Source organism: Perognathus longimembris, chromosome 3 (assembly GCF_023159225.1).
Source record: "Perognathus longimembris pacificus isolate PPM17 chromosome 3, ASM2315922v1, whole genome shotgun sequence".
Lineage (NCBI taxonomy): Eukaryota > Metazoa > Chordata > Mammalia > Rodentia > Heteromyidae > Perognathus > Perognathus longimembris.
Window position 1 is genome coordinate 30,517,239 of NC_063163.1, and position 19,825 is coordinate 30,537,063.

A 19,825-nucleotide genomic window follows, 5' to 3' on the forward strand; every position below is an offset into this window, starting at 1 on the left:
AACTGAAAGGACATTGTCCAAAAAGACCTGTGGGATTACCTGTCCCAGAGTACGATTGCAATGCATCTGAGCCTGTTTTCTTTTGGTGACACTGCAATCACTCAAGGTGACCCAAATGTGTGCAGTTTGGTTTTAGGACCAACTAAACTAATTTATGTTTTCCTGAAACTAAGAGCTGTCTGACCAAATGACACTTCACAACTCAGTCTTGCTTCTCTGTTAGTGTGTTCTTTTTGTTTGCTTCAAAGCACTATTGATGTCTCCAACTATTTAATTTATCACCTACTTTCTCCCAGAGAGCAAAATCAAAGACAGGTCATTTTAATAAAAGCTATCAATTGATTTTTGTATTTACTTTGATAGGGTCAACTGATCTGAAAACATTGTATTATACACTTCAAATGAATCAAACTTATTTTCTGGTTTACTTAAATACCCAAGCCTATATGCCCACGACTTAATAATATATCTGTATATGAATTTAGCATATTGACTATATGTTTGATATCTGGAGTATATATGCAGGCTATAAAATGTTATATGCTGTACTAATAAAAAATAAATATAGAAGGAGGAAAAACATACCCTATTATGCTGACTCCTGTTTAGAGTACATTCATATTACAATTATGACTGTTGATATCCAGTGTAACTCTTTAACTTAAAACAAAGCAAAACAAAAATATTTCAATCTTCAAAGAGCCCTCCTAATTATAGGACTACTGAAATGTTTCTCGTTACATTTATCAAGAGCATCAACTAATGATAGTGTTAGATGGCATATATTAGAAAATAATTTCTGACACTACTCTACTATAATTTTACTTATATGAAGAGTAGTTTTATGCCAGTGTGTAGATCTTAAAATCTGACACTTTTTAATAATTTACATATTACATAAAGGGAAAATTATGTCATTTACAATTTTCCCGTAGAAATTTGTGATGTACAGTGTTGAGGACAAAATTAGCATACATAACTTTTTCTTTTTAGTCTTATTTAAAGTTTTTATTATAAATGTAATATACAGAGCGGTTACATTTACTTAAGTCAGGTTAAGAGTACATTTCATTTTGAACAATACCATCCCTTCCCTTACTCTCTCCTAGGTTTTGCCTCCCATCCCAACGCACAAATTATATAGATCATTTTCAACATAGTATTTAGTAAGTAGCAATGTTGTATTTCTCATGTTTTGATTTGCATTTTAACATTTACATGCCCTTAGTATTTAGACATTATTTATAGATACTAAAATCTAGATATTTACTGTTTTATTCACTTATTTTTTTGTAGAAACACCCCTGTAACCATTACTCAGTTCAATACAGAACACAAAGTAGATTTCTTATACCGTACTAAGCTAGTAACTCTCCCAAAGTTAAGTAACGTTCAACTGTCTGTCACAGTGTACTTGTTTCACCAATCCCTGACCATAATATAAGTGGAACCAAAGAACATATTACTCTGTTTTGCATGGGTTTTTTTTCCATCATTATATCTGTAGTTTCTTAGACGTTTACCAAAAATTATGAATTTCATCTTAGAATGAGTAATACTACAGTGATTTATAAGTCTGAAGGTAATATAAATAAGGCTCACATGAATATCTCTGTTCACAGGTTGATTTCAATTCCATTTTTCAGGACTATATACATACCAAGGAAAATGTGCATATTTGTCTAGAGACCTTGTGAAAGAGCCTACAGTGGGTTCTGTCATATTCATGATTCAGTTTAAAAATAGTTGAAAATTCAGTTGCTCTAGTATTCAGGAACATGAGAAAGTATGAATTTATTAAAATATTAAGGTTAATATTTTGCACCTTATATTTCACTGTTGGTTGCTAGAAGTAGGGAAGAGAGGGGTAGCCTCCATGTACAGCTGGGGGCCAGGGGTATGCTCTGTTAAGTTTCCGTACTTGCTCTGTTAGGGGTATTCAGAGCTTTGAGTGGCTCTGGTACATCTGCACAACATGATTTGTTATCCCCAGTAAGCATAATTAAAATCTCTCTCTCTCTCTCTCTCTCTCTCTCTCTCTATGTAAGTGTGTCTGTCTGTCTGTCTCTCTCTGTGTAAAAGACTGAAATTATGAAACAATGAGTCAATTTTTATTTTGCCAGAGCCAGAGCCTAACTCATATGATTACAGGTATAAAGATCTATTCTTCTAAAAATACTATTAATTTAACTATTATTATAAACTGGAATTATTATTTCAAACTCTGTAATTCCTTCCTATATTGATTTACTTTTGCATATCTAGATAGCTAAAATAAAATGAAAGTAGCCTTAAATACACACAGTTCATAACCTTACCACAGTCTTTTATACTTATCAAGCGTATAGAAATTGCCTGAAGAGATATTGGTGTAGTCTTACAGCTGACAGACAGACTGTGTTTCTAGAAAAGGAGGGTGAATTACTAATCCTATAGTGTAGATCTTTGTCATAAGATGGCATAATAATGTCCCTAAGGATATACCATTTTTGATCCTATTTTATTAAATGTCAAAATGTGTAATGTTGAGAGCTCATGTTAAAATCTCAAATCATGCAATTTAAAAATCTCAACTGACCTCTCCCTCAATCTACTCTCTCTCTCTCTTACACACACACACTTTCATGCACACACATACAAACACAGCACACTTTTTCCAAAGACATTCTATGAAAGATTTATGGAATCATGCAACTTTTATGTTAGCAAATTCGCTAATGGCTTTTACCAGTGAATCCCTCAGGAGAACCTCTGCATTTTAAATGTTCAAAGATAGCCCTTAAACTTCAAAGAACCAGAAATTTGGTATGATAAGTTTAAGAGCCAAAGGTGAGACATTACGTTAAGGAAAATCTCTGGCATAATAGTTGAAGGCCTCTTTTACTTCTGAGATAAGTTAAACATGACACTGTATTAAAATCTAAATTTTCTATACTTCAGCTTGAGACATATACAAAAGTTTGGGAATATTTTTATACCATAGTCTCAAAAGAAAATATTTAAGACAAATCAATATCTTTTGCTAATGAAGTATCTCCTTCCATTTTCATTCTTGCTAGTATACACTTATTTTTGTATGCTCAAATCACACTCTTTTAGTAAAGTATATAATTAGAAATGTCTTTTCAGCATAATGTGTGCTATTGTATCAGTTGGTTTTAAAAAGAACCAAAGAAAGAAAATTGAGAAAGTTTTCGAAAAGTCTAAATGTTGAGTCCTTCACCATTCCTAATCTCCTCCCTTCTCTCTTTCAGACAGATCATCTTTAATACACAGAAGCATGTGCTGGAACACATAGACATGTATACATAAAAACACAACTAAAAGTAACTTTTCAATTAGAATATTTTATCTTACCAGAATCAAATCACTTTCATAATGATTGCTTCAGCAAATCTTTATTAACTTTGGCAAAATCCAATTTCACAATACTTTGATCTTTCAACATCGCAACATTTTTCTAAGTGTTAAGTTCATTTGCATTATTGAAACACATTATATATTTTAATTTTAATATTTATGGAAATTATATATCTAACTTGGTAATTATTATCCTGAATAGTATGGTTCTAATATTACTTTATTAAACTAAGAAATGTAGTGAGTGCATTAGCATTAGGTTATTTTCTTAAGATACAGTTTTATAATATAATTCTCTATGGTTTTTATGTAAGTTGTCTATACATTGCAGTTATGAACCAGTAATTGTTAATAGTTAATCATTCAATCTGAATAATAGTAATATACACACGAATTACAGTTTAGTATACATATGTTTGTGCAACTCTATCTGTAAAATTAAAAAGATCCATATTTATGTATATGAAAATAAACATCATGTATTATTTACTAATAACTTTGTCATTTATTTATTTGTTGAACTTGTTCTGGGGTTTGAATCAGGTCCTGGGAAATGTCTATGAGCTTTTCTATTCAAGGATAGAACTCTATCTACCATTTTAGCCACAGCTCTGCAGCTCCAATACCTAAAGTAATTCTGACTATAACTGGAAGTCCATACTTATTCTGTGAAAAAGTAAATAGAAAAATAGTAATTTATTGTACAGACCACTGAGAACTTTAGTAGCACAAAAATTAGGATAAAAACTACTAGGCTTAAAATGTATCTGAATGTTATTTTTTCTAAAGGAATGATAAATTATAAAAAAATCTCATTAGAGATTATTCTTGTGAAGTTGTAATGCTTAGGAATATATTTTAGCATGTCTTTTCATGACGTGTATTCCAATATACTTCTTACAAAGAAAAAAAAGAATACACCAAATCAGTGAAGTTTTATCAGCTCATGAGAATGCAAAGGTTATTACTTAGAAAAAAATCATACATAGTGAAGTGAGCCAGACCCAAAGAAACATAGACTCTATGGATTTCCATCATCAGGAATAATTAGTACATGTCTAGGATCATCCCAGCAGACGATCACAATAGCTCAATAGCTATGTAAATATGAACACATAAGATGATGCTAAGTGAAATGAACTCCAAGTTATGGAAACAAGTGGATTATCATTGTTGTTATTTTCAACATACGATATGAAATTATGCCTTTTTCTTGAAGAAGTGATGAACATAGAGAGGGAATAACATGTAGTTAAAGTACAAACAGTTGAGTTCTGAATTACCACAAAACCCCATAAATCAGTTAAAAATTTTAATTTAATGAAGGCATGTGTACAAACATTTTTATGGAATAATATGCTTTATAAAAACTTTTTGGAGGAAACTCATTTCAGCAGCTTGTGTGTATTATTTTTTTGTTGCATATTCACCAGCGTTAATTGCTCTTTTTCCTGATGATTGCCATTTTTACTGGTTTGGGATGGGATTTTATTCTAATTTTAATTTTTCTTTCCTTTATGATTAAGAATGTTGAACATTTGGTCCTATGTCTATTGGCCATTTTTTATTTCTTCTGCAGAGAACTTTCTGGGAATTAATTAACATTGTTTTGATTGAGATATGTATGCATGCATAAAAATGTGACAGTGAAACCCTGTGAAATATTCAATATATGTTCATACAAATTGCTAAAAACAGAAAAATGGTAAGGAGAAATCTTTCTTAAAATTATACTGTATTATGAAGTCTTGGGGAGAGGCGTAGATGAATGCAAAGTAGAGGGTAGTTAAAATTCAGGAAATCAGTGTATATCCTACAAAATTAAGTAGAGTAAGGGAAGAATGGGGAGAGCAAAGATGGGTGAGAATGCTGAAAGGGGTAATATTGATCAAGGTAAGGTGTATTCATAAACTGTTTTGTTAAATGACTCCCTGGTACAATTAAAATCTCCATTGCCCTCATAATTGATGTGTTTTTTCCAAATATGCACAGGCTGAACAGAAGAAACAAGGACAACATTGAAACTGAATGGAGTGAGGAAAGAACCCAAGACCTGTATAGCACATGGAAATTAACAATTTCTGAGAAACTTGGGAATGACAGAGTCTGTCTCATACGTACTCATATTATGAGTATGTATATATAACATATGCACATAATGTGTATATATATAAATAATATAGCATATTAGGTACCATATATGTATATATGTATAGATTATGTATAGATATTGTATACCTATATATAGTTATATTATATATAATATACATATATGATAATGCATATATACAATATTCATAATATGCACATACTATGTAAAATATACATATTTATGCATTACAAACAAAATATAATATATTTCATAAATATGCCCATATACATCATATCTATTTATTTTTTGGTAGGAAGTTTAAAAATGTTTATTTACAGACATAGATTTGACTTGAATATTATGTTATTAGTATATTTCAAATGTATCACTATTTCAGAGGCCATTATCTGATTTACAAAGATATTCTGAATTGTTTTCCAGCCTTTACTATAATGAGTCAACTCTTAGCAAAGTATCCTCAAGTTTGCTTTCTTTTAAAAAAATTTTTTTTGTCAAGGTGCCATACTGAGTGGTTACAGTGGCATACATAAGGTAGTACATTTCTTGTCAAACTTGTTACCCTCCCCCCTCATTTTACTCCCACCACCTTCCTACCCTTCTGCCTGCCCCAAGTTATACAGTTAATTTCCAACATTGTCTTGTGAGTACCACTGTTGCATTTGTTTGCACTGAGTTACATAGGTATGATCATATTATATATAGGATTCTAAATAGCCTATTCTATATCTATTAGGTTGAGAGACCAAGTGAAAAGAAACAATGAATGCTGCAGGATAATTTTCCAAGTGGCCTTTGACTAACCCACTGTTAACCCGTATTTGTGCTTAGTTCTCAGTGGTAACTGAAGTACTGGAATGTACCATTCTCCAGTAGTCTGTTCTCTATTAGTGCTTTCAGTGATAACAAGCCAAATATCCAGTTTAGGATTAGTTTTAGGGCCCTCCATCTACAGTGTAAGCAGAATATTTATAGATGAGAACCCATGTATGTTTTGGAGCTATCCAGAGCATTGAGAATCAACTTGTTAAGAATCTTAGCCTACTCCTATACAGTGCCATCTATACATGAGTAATTAAACAGAAGTCATATAATTGTCTCACATGATCTAACTTAGTTGATGATTAGGAAAGTACTTGCTTGAGAGATGCCTCTCCGTAAGGTAAGCTAGGTAAGTATGCTACTGCCTATCATGTGGACAATAATACATAATATTCTCAACCCAGGTAAGATTATTACTTGCCAGAGTATAAGAATTCTGGAAATATTCAAACGCTGTGATATATTTTTTACATTGTTCAATTTTCAGCAATAATTTCCATGCATGTAGGAAAAATATAGAAGTGTCATCATCCAATAAAGGCAAAGGTATTCACCATAATAATTGGCAATTAAAAGGAAAATTCTCTGAATAAATCTTGACTCAAGGGAACACCGAAATTTTGATTTGACAATCGTTCTTCACAGAAGCTACCAAGCTATATAATTAGGTGTAACAATGTGTAAAATAGAATGAAACATCAACTTAACAGGTGAAAGGATTATAACAGAAAATAGGAGGATAAAAAAGTACAATCTTAAAGCTGAAATGTAAACTAAATTAAAAGATGAAAAAGACTAAATGACCTTAGCATAAGACTAAAGAATACAGAGGAACTAATGACCAAACAGGAGACTATACCTATATGATGGCACAATAGCAAATAAATGTATTCTGAGATACCTTGCCACAAAGTCCAAAACAACTATAGAGAAAGAAAACGAAAAAAAAAAAAAAGAAGAAAAAATGTATTTCAAAAAATAATGATTGACAGCTTGTCAAATTTGGAAGGAAATACTGATTTAAAGAACCAAGAAGCTCCCATACAAGCAGAGTGAATATTCCAAATAAGTATATCATATTCAGAATTCTGGGAGCTGAAGAGAAAAGAAATATCTTCATGACACATAGCTATTAGAAGTAAAAAAAAAAAACAACAACAATTTTGGGGGGAGTACTTCTGAATTGTAATAAATATTATTAAGTAGCCATTTAGTATAATAGGAATATACCACAATAATTAAGCATAATTTCTACTTGTAGCACTTTATCATTCACTTATTATTTTATTTACATATTCAATCAATCTTCTTGTCCAAGGAACATCATAGTGAATCCCCTGAAATGTTATATCTGGAATCATAATTTGCTACAAATCCCCATATATTAAGAGATGTTCACTTTCTTCTGGCACTATTAGGATTTGGTGAAATTTTTAAGAGATATGGACTAGTAGAAGAAAGGCCATTGGAACCAAGGCCTTGAACATCTGGACCCTGGTTCACCCTTTCTCCTTCTCTCCTGGCTGTCAGATCAATGTTGACTATGCAGATAAACAATTTTTTCTTAATTACACAATGCTGAGTAACACATGCAATAACATAATTCCATTTGAACAAAGAGTAGCTCTGTAAGGTAGTAGGCCCTAGCAGAAAAAATAATTATTTTGGCTTACAGTTCAGAGATTACAGAATTCATTTGTTTGGTTGGTTTCTTTGGGCTTGTAGTGGGGCAGGAATTCATAGTAGGAAGTATGCAATACAGGAGGTGGCATATTTCACAAATCAGAGCCTTGTGTTTGTGAGGTGAATTCTCTATCGTTGAGCCCATCCACCAGTGCTTTTTTGATTTTGTTTTGTTTTATTGATCACTTCATTATGTTAACTTAAATTAGAAAGCTGAAGAATTTTCTTGATGAAAGGCACATATTCAAAGTGACAGATGATTTTATAGGCTATCTAACCACATACTTTACAGGAGCATATTATATAAGTGGTTTGAGATATTGAAATTGGTAATAGCCTTTCTATATCAGATGTGTTTTTTTAATTTATCATTATTGAGGAGTTGATATATTTAAGGGTTGTAAAAAGTAATGAGTACTGAGTACAATTCTTTTTGAACCATGTCTCTCATTCCATTGCTAGACAAGCATTCTACCGCTAATCCACTTTTCAACCCCTCTCCTTCCATTGCTCTCTACTGGTTTTTCACTTCGGTTCCTACCCACAAGATAGCCAGTTCATTTTTCACAGAGTTTCCAGTGAGTAACACTGTTGTATTTGTTCAACTTGTTCCACCTTTTAAGTGCCCTCCTTTAACCTCCCAAACAAGACAAAAAGAAAAGAAAACAAAAACAGCAACAATGGTAACAACAACAACAAAAAAATGTCTCTTGCTTCCTTGGGACTTCTTTTCTTTTTCTTTCTTCTTTTTTTTTTTTTTTTTCTTTTTTCGCAGCTGAGGACCCAACTCTCGGACTTGCGCTTACCAGGCAGGTGCTCTTCTGCTGAGCTAAATCCCAGGCCCTAAAGTTTTGGGGTTTTTTTGTTTGTTTGTTTGTTTATTTGTTTGTTTTGCCAGTCCTGGGCTTTTGAACTCAGGGCTTGAACACTGTCCCTGGCTTCTTTTTGCTCAAGGCTAGCACTCTGCCACTTGAGCCACAGCGCCACTTCTGGCCGTTTTCTATATACCCAGGCCCCTTGGAGCTCTTTTCATAGAACATTATTTTATAGATTGCTTTCTGTGTTGTCATTCTACTACTTGAACAACGTCAGCCTAATTTTAACTGATTATTTTGGAGACATTTTCTATGGCTTATTTCTGAGTAGCTGGGGTCCAGTCATAAGGAACTTTCAACTGTTTTAACGTGTTTTTTGTTTGTTTCTTTGTTTGTTTAATGAAGGAAATATTGAGAAGTGTAGCCACTTTTGCCCCTCCTCTTGGGAGAAATCCCAGATTCATTTGGTAACTTCCTTAAGGATATCTCACCTCTCAAGCATTCTAACAACACCTTCCAAATCTTCCATTATCACATAACAGCAAGTGCCTACAAACCCAGATGTTTGTTCAATAGCCCCTCAGGGGACACACATAACATGGCCAAACTATAGCATCCCTCAACAGGCAAACCTTTGAAATGATAATTATTATCCATCCACTTAATAACTAAGTAAGCAAGATCTGTGGTGAAGAAATAAATATTTAAAGATGAACTTTTGCATGTTACATATGCTATAGATATTACTAAAGACATGTTTTGAAAGTCACTGATTTTTTAATGATGGGAGGAATTGTTTCCTTAACAATATGTAGTGTACCAATTTTTGAGTGACAAAAATAATATTTTCTATACATTAGCCAATCTTTTTTTATAAAACATGTATATAATATGAATTGTAGTAAAATCTTTTTTTCTAAGGACTACAGACTTTAGTTAGTGACAAAAAAAACATTAAATAAAAGTATAGTAAGTTTAGAAATGCTGTGTACAAATCTGTGAACATGGCTTTAGGATAAAAGTGTTCATAAAACAAGCTGTATCAACTGAAAACCTAAAGAAATAAGATTTAAGTGATGAGATGGGAGCTTGACAAACACATGATTTTAACCAAGGTAATAACAAGTAACCTTTTAAGCTACTTTACATAAAGGACATTTTAACATATTAAATGAATGATCAAATTATCAGTAATCCTTATATGAGTATGGTCAAAATTATTTTATTGTCATTTTAATTTAATTATGTTTCCATGTGCTATTTCAAATTTTTAAAAATTACCTCTTCTTAAAAGTTAAGAAATGTACTCATTAACTTCTTTCTAATTCTTAAAATCCTTGCAAGTTAACAAAGCAGTATTTTATAAACTTTAAGGGTACTGTACAAACAACAAAATTACTATTTTATCTTATTAGCATTTTGCACTTTAACTTTTCACAGAAGTGTGGAGGCCAATTCATTTGGAGATCTGGGATTTAACTTTCTTAGAAAAAGGTTTCTTTCTAATATTGCACAAATATAGTTTTCCAAAGACGCCCATTTCATTCAGACTGTATGATTCATGTCAAGGTCCCAAAAGGTCATTACTTCTTTTAAGTCATTCTAAATGACATCTGCCCCTAGCAACCTAGAGGCACAGTTGATTCTTGTAGTTTTATAGTGAGAAGATGAACTCCTCCCAGAACTTTCAAATTAACTCTGTATAATTATTTCATAGTAGAAAAGATACATTGGGCAAAATTTAATTGGTAAGAAATATTAAGCAACCTCCATAATTGAAATAAATATGTAAAGATTATACATACACAATCTGTTTCTAGTGATCTATCTATCTATTTATCTATCTATATCTTGAATACCAGTGATCTCATTTTATATATGTCTCCTCATATGTACATTATTTCTCATTCAGACACATAAATATTTGATTTTTAATTAGGCATTATGTATGTAAGTCTAAAATGAAATGCTTGGGATGATTTTTCTATTTGTTAATATTTAAATGTATTTTAGTTGGAAAATTATTAACTGATTATATCTCCCCCTGTTTTCAATTTATTTAAAAATTAAAATTTAAAGGGTGAAAAAAATATACTCACTGAACAGTATGCTGAAATTGAAGTTTACAACTTGTGTCCTGTGGATGGGAAGGAAAAACTGGAAGAGATTGAAGGAAAGGGTGACATTGTCCAAAAAGAAACATACCTCCTTAATTAACTGTAACCCTTCTGTACATCAACTTTCTAATAACAATTTATTTTCTTAAAATATCAATTTCAAGAAAACAGAATTTCTATTCAAATAAAAACAGTACTAAAATATTATAGTAATATGTACAATTTACATAACATTTAATGTTAATTAAAATATGTCAATATGGTCATTTTCTTTCTCATACTGTGCATATTTTTACAACTCTTCCTCAATAAATATGTAGATATGTAAGCCTTTATTTAGGAGCTGGAATATTTAAAAATCTTATGAGATTATGTGCCTCCTTACTTCATCATGCAAAAATAGCTAGGACTGTATATATAAAACTATATAAGTATCTGTATAAACTGTTCCACACCTTATGTGTATGTCTTTCTAATATGGAGGTAATCTAATCCTGGAGACTCAAGGAATACAAATGTTTTAAAATACTGACAAATAAACATTATGATTCCAGTTCACTGGAATAAGTACCATATGAAAATAATGAAGAAACAAATAGAAAACACATTTTGAAATCTAATTTTCATACAGTGACGCATAGTGACCGCTAGTCACAAAATAGTGAAGAAATGTTATAGAAAGTTATTAAAGAAAAAGGCATCACTACTGTGATATAAAAGTTAAATAGCATGACACTTGATAAATGTATAACAAGGGAGAAGTGGTAAGCTTTCTGTACCAGTTATCCGATATTAAAAGTTCCCAAAATTAAGGAATCCTCACCCTACTCAGGTATGAATATGGTCGAGTGTGAATCGAGAATGGATGCAACGAACACTTGAGTGGGAAAAAAAAATAGTATTTCCTGAAAAAGAAAGTTTAGAGAAAGTGATAAAGGACTTTGGAGAAAAAAATATAAATGTGTGTACTCTAGAAAATGGAAATATCTTAAAAGCTTTTTTTTTTTCCAAAAGAAGTAGAGATGTTAAGACACATTTATCAGTATTACTAAAAATAAAAGCTTGGCCTGGACATTGGTGGCTGCAATTCTAGTTACTCAGGAGGCTGAGATCTGAAGGTCATGGTTGGAAGTCAGCCCAGACAAGGGAGTCCCAGGAGACTCTAATATCCAATAAACTACTCCAAAAAAGCAGGAAGTGGAACTATGGCTCAAGTGGTAGTGCCCCAGCCTTGAGCACAAAGCTGCTCAGGAACTGTTTTTAGGCCCTGAGTTCAAGCGTCAGGACCGCAAAAAAATAAAGCAATGATCAAAAGCTTGGTCTTTGTATAGTTGCACACATGTAATTCTGGCTACATCAGAAGCAAGTAGCTACAGAATCTTGTTTCAGGACTTTAAGCCTGAAAGTCAGAATGAGACTAGTAAAAAAAAAACTAAGTAATTAAAAAGAAAAAAAAATTGAAGGAAGGGGATAAGAATGCCCTTAGTTTACATCTCTTTACCAAAGCAAAGAAAATAAGAACGAGAGCAATGCTAGAAAAATAAGACATGTGGTTAACATAGGTAAGAATACTCAACATTAGGTAATATAAACATTAATATTAATATTATTCTATAATAAATATTTTTAATCTAATGATCTTAATGACTCCAAAAAATTATGAAAAATATAACCAAGACTGTTAAAATTAGCATCAATGTAAAAAATCTCCAGATTCAAAACATATAATTAATGATGTATCTAACACATTAGTACAACTTCAGAATTGGGCATTGCATCTTATCTTTTCCATTTTCTTCTCCTTTTAAATTTATAGGTCTATGATTAGAACTAGTATTTGGTATTAGAAATATAGCCACACGTATATTTATTTAATACTCCTTTCTCTATAGATGTGTGTCCATGATTGTATTAGGTCAACCTTTGTCATAATATAAAGCAGACTCCATTTATTACCTAGTAGAGAATATAGTTTGATCATATCTCTTCTGCTGGCTTTACTAGAAATGGTCAACAAATCTTCAATTAAATATGAGTCTGTCAAATTTCATTAATATACTTACAAAAAAAGTGTTCGTTTCATTACATCAAAATTGACGCAGATTCTTACTAGATAAAATCAACCTAATCTTTTCTTAATGTTACAGTTAAAACAATTGTTTGATAGTCATTTTAGAAATGATTTTCATAACATGAATAGAAAATCACCTATAACATGCACATTTACAATTTGTGAATAAAACAATGATTTATAAGCCTGGAATCAACATATAATTAAGATCTTAATATAAATATTGCTCTTAGAAATAGAGGTGATATAGGTAAGTCCTCCGCTCTTCATGCTGTGATATGTGGGAGTATTTTTGACTTTGTTAGATTTGCTTCTAACAAACCGATATTGATTTCAATTATGTAATATTCGGGTAGGAATGTAATTTTACATTCAGTACAAATTTGACATATACAACACCAACTAAATAAGTATTTAATGGTAATCGAATTTAGTACCTCAGCTTTACTACAAGGTATCAATGTACAGAATTATATTTATTTGAATTTCTTTTCCGTTTTCAAGAAGTTTGTTACAATTTGAAAACATTTTACTTGTTTGACTTTATCACTTTCACCTTTTCTCATAACTAAATATTTTAATGTAAATAGTTCAAAACAGTAAAAATAGCCTCCCATAGGTCATTTGGGATATTTATAAAGAAACATAATCATTATATTTCTAATAATATTTTTTCAAGCTGAGAATATGGCCTAATGGCAAGAATGCTTGCCTCATATATATGAGGCCCTGGGTTCGATTCCTCAGCACCACATATACAGAAAATGACCAGAAGTGGCACTGTGGCTCAAGTGACAGAGTGCTAGCCTTGAGCAAAAAGAAGCCAGGGACAGTGCTCAGGCCCTGAATCACAAGGCCTAGGCAAAAAAAAAAAAAATTCAAAATCTGAATTTTCTTTGATTCATCTATAAATCCAGGCTAGCTATAGAGACACCAAAGTATATTTTATATAAATGACATTACTATTTTATTGAAAGCATAATGACATCTATGAATTAATTAGCAAGCACTAAGTTGACTCATCTTTGTCCAATCTAAAACTTGACTTCATTTTCTGAAACATAACAATGTAGGATATTCAAAACTGCCAAATAATTTCTTCTCCTTTTCCTCAGGGTGTGAGAAGGATAGAAATGTCAAAAAGCAGTGCAGGTTGTAAACTCAGTTTTTAGAATTTTTCTTTGTTATGTTTATTTTTAATAGGTAAGCCTGCTCAACTGACTCTGTAATTATGGCACTGAGTCTGAAATTGGAGCAGAGTTAGTTGGCAATGAAAAGACAAAACTTGAAACTACACAATTAATTACAAACTATTTCCCTTAAGGCTATCTATTACATCTAGGAGAATGTGAGCTTAAAGGTTATACTATTAATTCTCTGTTCAAATGGTACTTTTATTACCTATTAAATACCATTCAGTATGTGATTATTTTTACCCTTGACTTAAAAATTGTGAACCTGAGACATTAAAATTGGTTAGTGGCTCTAAATCAGGAAACTTATGAAAACTCCCAACTAATTGGGTTTTATTTATTATTTGGCATATAGATACCCTAATTCATATACTGAAATATTTGTTGTAATAATAGCAATCAGCAGGTATCTATTCTCATAACTAGAATTACTTATTCACCAGGGAATAAACTTCCACGGTGCTAACCTAACAGGTTAAATAAGCTGCATGTTGTGAAGTACATCAAATCCTATAGTTTAGAAATGTAACACACAGAATTTCTGAATTAAGTAAATTTCTGGCTTTAATAAATCATCATTTTAAATGAATTATAATTTATTTGGAAAATGTGCTTTAGTTATTATTTTTATATTTAAATTTTGAGATTCTATGTCAATAAACATAAGAGGAGCTACAGAATCTGTCTTGACTATAAGAGAGAATCACAAGTTACTGATAATTTTCATTTTTGGCTAAGAAATAGAACATTTTCCTATTAAAGCTAGATAATTATTTGAAAATAATTACTACAACTTAAGCATCTGTTTAACAAAGAGACTCTGCAAATAAATCAAAATAGTATTTTTCCACATCACCATATTGAATCATATGAATCATTTGTTACTGGGGTTACTGGATTGTTTACATTTCACTTCATTTTCAGGTACAGAGATCATATACCATGTCACAATTTTCACTATGAGAGGTCACCTTTTGGATCATGGCCTTTGCTTATGTTTTTCTTGCCCTAAAAGTTTTATATAAAAATCTACATCAAATGCTTATTTCTGTATGTATCCATGAAAGCTACTAATTCTGCAAAGCCCTTGTTTATTAATATAAATATTCCTTTGAGTTATTGCATAACTACTGTTTAATAGAACTTTCTCATACTCATCCCTGTAGAGCAAGGAGTGGACAATGATCTTCACTAACCTAGACGGTGTTGATTTTTCTCTGTAATTTTAAGCTAATTTTCATTGCTTCATTATTGTGTGGCTCATTAGAAAATGTAATTACCCAGGTAATTCTACTCAAGTCAATCCTTTTCACATCATAAATGATTATGTACATATTTTCAACATTTTTCAATATCTCACATTCACTTAATCCTGACTAAAAAAAAAACAAAAAACTTTTGGTTAATCGATGTATTGGTATTCTTTCCTATCATTTTCAATAGAATTTCATATTAATTTTCTTTTACTTATTATCTGTAAAGATAGATGTTTATGAGTTTGTAAAAACTTCATACTATTCACACCTCTGTTGTCTTTTACAATTGCCTGATAATTTCTACCAAAACATGGCTTCAATACTTTAACCTATCCATAAGCTATAATAATTACTTCATGGGTCAGTTCACATTACATGGTATCAGAAAAAGCTTATTGTTAATTAAGATCTGAATTCTCTCTTTTGTACAATTATGGGATTCATTACATGATGAGTCCCTGTTCTCTCTGTTCATTTACCAGACTAGAGAAGATAAATTTTACACATCTTAATAAAAAAAATAGTAGTATCAGAGAGAAGGCAAATTATTTTCAAAGAAACATAATGGGAATGTTTATATAGAAATCTAAAAGAAAAATCCAAGTATCATATTAACATCCATGTTAATAACCAATTTGTCATTAGGAAAAAAAATTGAAATTGAGTGTGGGGCTATAGGTCATTTTGGTAGGACACAGGACAATCATGCACACCCAGTCACTACTTTGTAATTAATATTTCGCTAGCAAGTGCAGTTTTAATAATCATAATAGTTATAATTAGTGCATTTCTTATACGTTTTTACTGTCCCACAAATTCTATTGCATGTTTGACTCAATCTAGTACATTTTCTTCAAGAAAAATTAAAATTGGTATTGAATTTTTTCCCAAACAAAAATAACAGGACACATTTCACCCGTGTGAACAAAGTTTATATAATTTCTTGTTTTATAAAATTTTTACATTTCATTAATTTGACAATACACAAAACATCCAATATATGTGCTTGATTATAAAAAACTATTAAACATATATCTAGGGGTTGGGAATATGTCCTAGTGGCAAGAGTACTTCTCTCATATACATGAGGCCCTGGGTTCGATTCCCCAGCACCGCATATATAGAAAACGGCCAGAAGTGGCACTGTGGCTCAAGTGGCCGAGTGCTATGCTAGCCCTGAGCAAAAAGAAGCCAGGGACACTGATCAGGCCCTGAATCCAAAGCCCAGGACTGGCAAAAAAAATAAAATCAAATCAAATCTAAATATGTGACTATCAAATACAGAATTAAGCAAATTAATAGAGTATTAAATTAATCCTCAAAAAAATTGGCTTTTCTGTATGCCGACACTGAGGACAGTGAGGCTGAAATCAGGAAAGCAACTCATTTCGTAACAGCCCCCCCCCCCAAAAGAAACAAAATGCATACGAATAAACTTATCCAAGGAAGTAAAAGACTGCTATGATAAAAAGTTCAAAAAAGATAAAAAAAAAAGGAAATTAAAGCAGAACTAAGAACTAAGGAAGTGGACAAATGCTCCATGCTCTTGGAATGGGAGGAATAACAATGTGAAAATGACAGTACTGCCAAATGCAATCTACAAGTTCAATATCTCAACACCATTCTTTAATAAAATAGAGGAAACAATGCAAAAATTCATATGGAACAATAAAAGACCCTGAATAGCAAAAATGAGCCTAAGCTGGAAGAACAGTTATGGAGAAATAACAATGCCAAACTTCAAACTCTATTACAAAGTTATGGTAATAAAAGTAGCGTGGTATTGATAAAAGAACAGGCCCAAGGACAAGTGGAATAGAACTGAAGACCCGGAAATAAATCCACAGACCTATGGCCACCTAATTTTTGATAAGAGAGCCAAAATACTGGGAAGGAAGGCATACAGCCTGTTCAACAAATGGTGTTGGAAAAACTAATTGAACACCTGCAACAAACTAAAACTAGATCCTTATACACCACCATGCACCAGAATCAAAACATTGCAGGAAGGAATAACAGTAGGGTTCCTCAGCACAGGTGGAAACTTTCTTAATAAAGACCAGAAACAACAAATCAAAGGAAGTTTGGAGAAATGGGAATGCATCTAACTGCAGTGTTTCTGCGTGGCAAAGGACATAATTTGCAAGGTAAATAGAAAGCCCAGAGATTGGGATAAGATCTTCACTGGCCCTGAAACAGCCAAGGGCTTCATATCTAAAATACACTTCAAAAAATTAAGTTCCCCAAAGCAAGTCCCCAAAGAAACAAGTGTCCCATTAATAAATGGGCTAAAGACTTAAAGACAGATTTCTCTGAAGAGGAAATAATAATGGTCAATAGACACATGAATAACAGCTCAATATCTCTGGTCATAAAAGAAATGCAAATCAACACAATACTGAAATTCCACTTCACCCCAATAAGAATGGCCATTATGAAGAAAAGTAATAACAGCAGATGATGGTGGGAATGTGTCCAAAAGTGAACAATACTACACAGTTGTTGGGAGTGTAAACTTGTATACCCACTGGAAAGCAGTATGGAGGTTCCTCAAAAAGCTAAACACAGAGCTTCTCTATGATCTAGAATATTTGTGATGACTGGTTTGTACTAGATCATTCAGCTATTTCTGTTAAAATTGGCTCTCATGACCTTTTTACCTATGCTGACATCACTGTGATCTTTTTGAACTCTGTCTCCTGAGTTGCTAGCTTTAAAGGAATGAGCCCCAGCCCCTAGTTAGCAAGAACACTTTCATGAGTGTAATTGTTCTATTAGGTTTTGTTCATAAGTGCATGTGAAAGCTCTTTTCCTTGTATTAAGTTCTTAAAGCTTCATTAAAGTAGATATGTTTGTTTTAATTTCTGCATTAGCTAATACAGGCATCAAAAGTTGTAGAGTCACCTGCGTTTGTTTTGACAAACAGTTCATGAATTAACAACAGATCTTTTTTAGTGAACGTTAAATACTCCATGAGAGACTAACATAAAGAGCCATATTTCAGAGGGAAGTTTTAAAACTAACAACAGTATCAGTACATGATATTTCACTGCCATGGAGTCAGACACAAGAACATTAGCTTGTAACATTTCAATTTGCCTTAATAAGATGAATTCTTTTATAAGGACATATTCAAATTTTGTACATGGTCCCAGTATTCCTTTATCCAATTTTCAGAATTTCTTCTCTTGCTTTAATTGATTATTCATGGTATAAAACACATCACATCACATCACATCATCACATACACACTTGAAATAATTCACATTATATTGTTTTACAATTGTAACCAGGACTGCAAGGAATAATTTCTTATCCATTTCTAATTTGTTTAATTTCTTTAATTGCTATGGTTGTTTTCATAACATCTCCTTAGTCAGTAGTTTAGCTATTTCCCTGGTGTACTACTGATTATCCTGACCCTAATGAATACTGTTGTATAGTCCCAGTGGATGTCTATAAAAATGAAACCACAGTCTAGCATTAGGTTCCAAATAATTTGGTTCATTTTTATCCTTGTTTCCAAAAGCTGACAAAAGTATTGCTTATATTTATTAAATTTCCACAATTCTAATGATTACTTTCACCCATAAATACAGGAATCACAAATTCAGATATAATGTATTCTTTATGTGTCAAATATACACACTTCTAAATATTGCAGACTTTTTAAATTATTTACATTTAATAACTTAGTCACTCAGGAAATTTAAACAGAGAGGTAAAAGTAAACTTCAGCTTGAAACTTAAGACAGCTATAAAATATCTCACAATCCAGGGATCTGCTGCATACCATCAAGCAAAATAAGATTTAAAATTAATTTTGAGGAAAAAATTTGCAAGTCTTTTCCAGGGTTAGAGACTTCAAAAACAAGACATAACACATCTCCAGATCTCTAAAATAAACATGTACCTTAATTACCCTTACCTCTTTTATAGGCTGGTTGACAGTTGAGTAACTAAATGAGGGAAGAGGACTTCTTCCCAGCATCCTCAGCTCTAGGGTATACAACTAGCTTCTTCTCTCCCTATTCTTCACTCTGCCTCATTCATTGCACCAACTCTAGGCTCTTCCAATGTCTCACTTTATTTGTTGATGTCAAAAAAGTATTTCAGGCTAGAATCCAAGATTATGGTATGGTCAACCCATTTGTTCATTATTTCATGGCTTCTCACTAGTTTGATCTTACAGATAAAATCTGAAAATTTTAATGTATTATTAGTTAGGAAGGGTCACAGTTACATAGGGTTATGTTAAGCATTTAGTTTTCCTTAGCATCATTTATGTTTTCCCCAAACTTTCAAATGTAAAACAGGAAATCATCAAATTTATTATCATTGTAACTCTGCAATACACTTATTGTTTTAATTTTCAGCAAGATCAACTTGTGTATTTAA